The sequence below is a fragment of the Thamnophis sirtalis genome, unplaced genomic scaffold, assembly GCF_051295495.1.
Source record: "Thamnophis sirtalis isolate CommonGarterSnake01/CBP01778 unplaced genomic scaffold, rThaSir2_p1.2 scaffold_4, whole genome shotgun sequence".
Lineage (NCBI taxonomy): Eukaryota > Metazoa > Chordata > Lepidosauria > Squamata > Natricidae > Thamnophis > Thamnophis sirtalis.
The window spans coordinates 80,000,131-80,004,211 of record NW_028261384.1 but is presented as its reverse complement, the minus strand read 5'-3'; positions in this window follow the sequence as shown (position 1 = coordinate 80,004,211).

Here is a 4,081-nt window from a genome sequence, read left to right as displayed (position 1 = left end):
TTGACTGTTGGGAGGTTTCCACTGAGAACATTTCAGAATTGATAGCTGACTGTGAACAATCCATGATTGATTGCCAGGTGATTTTCACTCTGGGTCACAAGGTGAGGGGAGTGCACGCAGGGGTGGGGGTGGGGTTTAGCCTAATTACAAAGTAACTATAAAAGGTGGTAGAAGGCACTGGGTGTCAGTTCTGACAATTTATTCATTGCCTTAGTGCTTTGTTGGTCAGTTTGTGCCGGAGGAAGAAGATAAACTGCATTTTCAAACCATTTCCGTGTTTGGCTGTTTTCATTAACCCTTCGGAACCTGACAGTTTTGTTAGAGCTCCCACCAGAGCTTACACCAGAGCTCCCACTATGGCTGAAGGTACAATGCTTGGGTTGGAGGCTGTGGACCTGAAGGAGTCTGCTGTGGCAACTAATACAACTGTGCTGGAGGCTGTGTCAGGACCAGCAGGAGAGACATCAGATGTAAGGTCTAAGGACCACTTGGTGGCATAGAAGCCTACAGTAGAACCTCTAGAGCAGTGTTTTTCAATCACTGTGCCGCGGCACACTAGTGTGCCGTGACATAGTGTAAGGTGTGCCGTGGGAAAAACACCCGCCTATAGTCAATATAGGCACAGAGTTAAATTTTTTTAACATTTTCTAATGGTGGTGTGCCTCGTGATTTTTTTCATGAAAAAAGTGTGCCTTTGCAAAAAAAAGGCTGAAAAACACTGCTCTAGAGGCCAATGCAGGGCAGACCCATGCAGGAATGACAGGAAATTGGTGTCTGGGATCATCAGCGGCTCAGGACCACAGAGGCTTTCCACCCCATGCTCCCCCTTCTGAAACCCATTTCACCCACTGACATGAAAGGCACAGCTTAGACAACTATTGGAGTTACTCCACCGTGGTGGGCAGCCACGCCCTAGAGATGCTGCAGGAAATGTTTGGGGCAGTGGGCTTCTGAGATAATGGATGTGGCAGTGATTAGTGAGATATTGCAGCAGGATCCCTGGAACATGGACCCCGACAGGCAGGGGGATCGTTGGACAATCCAGGACAACCAGTCCAAAATGGTATGGTGCCCAAGGGGCTGCAAGAGTAGATCAGCAGCCCAGACTAGGGGTACCCCAAGCTACCCGGGACACCTGTGGGAGACGAGCGGCATGAGAGAACTATGCACCCCACCTTTTTCTTACCCATAGGGTTTCTCCAGCTGGTTATGGGCCCGGAGTGATGGGATACTGGGGCCCACTGGCAATACAGGCTACTTTTGATAGTAGCCCAGAAAGAGTGGTCCTCTTCTTATGCCAGGTGTTACATCACATAGATTGTTATGGCCATATGTATATGTCGCAGTGGGACATGGTGATGGCCATGACAGCAGTGATGGACAGAGAGGCTGCCAACTGGGTGGCTGATTTGTATGGGAATCATCACTCAGGGACATTGGTCTGTTCCTGATGGCACTGCAGGAAAGATTCGAAGATACCACCAGGATCCAATAGGAGGAAGCAGAATTGCTGGCTGTAAGACAACGAGGAAAGCCAGTAGCCGAATATATCAGAGAGTTCTGGTGTCTGGCCAGCAAAGTGAGGATGTGGCCAGAGAGATGGGTGGCGCATTACCTCAAGGCTGGTCTTGACTGAACACTACACCAGACCTGCATCTACACAGGGTTGCCAAGGAATTGGCTATAGAGTTCCATGAGGATAAGCCAGGAAGGGAGTGGGGTACACGAGGACAAAGACTGCCACAGATACATCCTATCAGAGTTGCCTCGAAAACCCCACAACCCATAACAGTCTCCATGGTGAAACCTACTTCTCCTGGACTGCTTGTGAAGAGAAATCTCTATCTGGTAAGCACAAGTCTTGACAGCTGGACTAACAAAGGCCAAAGGGGATACCTCTCCAAGTAACTATAAAAAGTGGTGGGGAGCACTGGGTGTCAGCTCTGACAATTTATTCATTGCCTTAGTGCTTTGTTGGTTAATTTGTGCTGGAGGAAGAAGAAAAACTGCATTTTCAAACTATTTCCGTGTTTGGCTGGTTTCATTAACCTTTTGGAACCTGACAGTAGGATCTTTATCACTGGAAGCTGTCGAGAAGAGACTAGACTACCATCGGTCAGAAATGGTGTAGGGCATGGTTATCAAACTCAATTTCATTGAGGGGCATATCAGGGCTGTGGCTGACTTTGGGGGGTGAGGGGGGAGATGAGGTAACCAACTGGGTGGGCATGGCCAGCTTGATGCTACTCACTGGGTGTGTGATTTGATGGGCATGGCCAGCTGAGTGTGTGTGGTCAGCTTGATGCCACTCTCAAAACCTTCTTTCCAATCAGCCTCCATGTTTCCAGTGTTTTTTTCCTGACTTGGAACTGAACCAGATGGATATTTCTTCCAACAATACAACAATTCACTTAACAACTGTGGCAAGAAAGGTTGTAAAATGGGGCCAAACACACTTAACAAATGTGTCACTTAACAACAGAAATTTTGGGCTCAATTGTGGTCATACGTTGAGGACTACCTGTAATGGAATTTTAGTATATGTCATAAATGCAAACTAATATAATTTTGGATACAAGTAAATCAGTAACAGGAAAAATACTTAGCCTGATAACCATATCCATATCCATATTTAACCTGTCTCCTATCTTTTCATTCCTAGCTCCCAAGGAAAAAAAAAGGCTTTAAATTTTGTAAAGATTTTAGATCCTTTTGACTCTTTCCACAGGCGCCTCCACAGGAATCTGTTACTATAACTACCATTTTCTATACATTCCTATTCCATTTGAATTAACAAAAATATAAATTGGGATCTGAAATGTTCAGTTTATTAAGTGTACTCTACTTCATGTTGCATATGTTATAACAACATTAACATTAATTTAAATATAAGCAATCTTAGGGTAATGGATTGAAAGTCAGACAGCCTCCCCTTTAAAAAATCACAGGAGAATAAACAATGTACTTGTCACATAGTACATGTCAATTTGTGGATCCACTCTTTATTTGTATTCCTCATACCTGTGCATAGTTCAAATTAAATATTTTGCTATGTTCTCTGCCCTATGGGGATAAATGCAGGTTCCCCCCCCCGTAAACACTTTTCCTGTATATACACCTGTAATTTACTCTAATCTTCTTTTCAATACTAAACTAAATACTTATTGGTGACTATATGTAGTTTATATTTTCAAAAAGCCAGTGATGTATTTCAAATATTTAAGGCAAAAAGCGTAAGCTTGGGCCAAAAAGCCACCCAAACCTGGCTGTTTCGACAGGCCTGGGGTTGCTGATTTTTAACCCAGGTCCAACCCAACCCCCCCCCGTTAACCCAAATGTATGTTGTGTGTGTGTTTTTTTAACTGTGTATGTTTCTTTCCCCTATGTGTTATTTTATTTTATTTCGTATTTGTAAGCCGCCTGGAGTCCTCCGGGATTGGGCAGCATATAAGCTCATTAAATTGCGAAATTGCGAATTGGGGGCTTCTTTAAAAGTGGGTAATAATCAGCCGAAATCCACTATCTGGAAGGAACTTTAGTGGCCAAAGGGTTCACTAAACAATGGGCAACACATCACAATTCTCATACCTTTACCCTTACTATCTTCACTTGCACACCACAACACACTCTGCCTGCTATTACTAATACAGATGGAAGGCAGTAAACAGAAATGAAGTTTTGCTTGTAGTAGATCATAAAGCAGATATTTAATACATCAGTAAAATCTGCACAGCCCTAAATTTTCCCCAGATAAGAAACAAAAGAAGCAGGGGTGTGGAGAGAAAAAAGACACAGACACAAAATCACAATATCCAAAGTTCTCCGAGTTTTAATCCCATCAACTCACCAGTATTATTTCAGGAAAAGAAAATCCTCTCCTGAAAGATCTGGTCTCAAAACCAAGGGCACACCGTGAAGACCAATGTTTTTGGTCATTCTCGGAAGGCCAGGCTGCCTACCTCGCAAGCATGTTGTGAGGAAAAAACGAACTATTTCCCTGACTCTGATAAGGCGGACTCCCACGAGTGACAAAAATAATGAGGAAACGAGAGGGGGTGCTTCTCGCTCTACCGTATTTGTA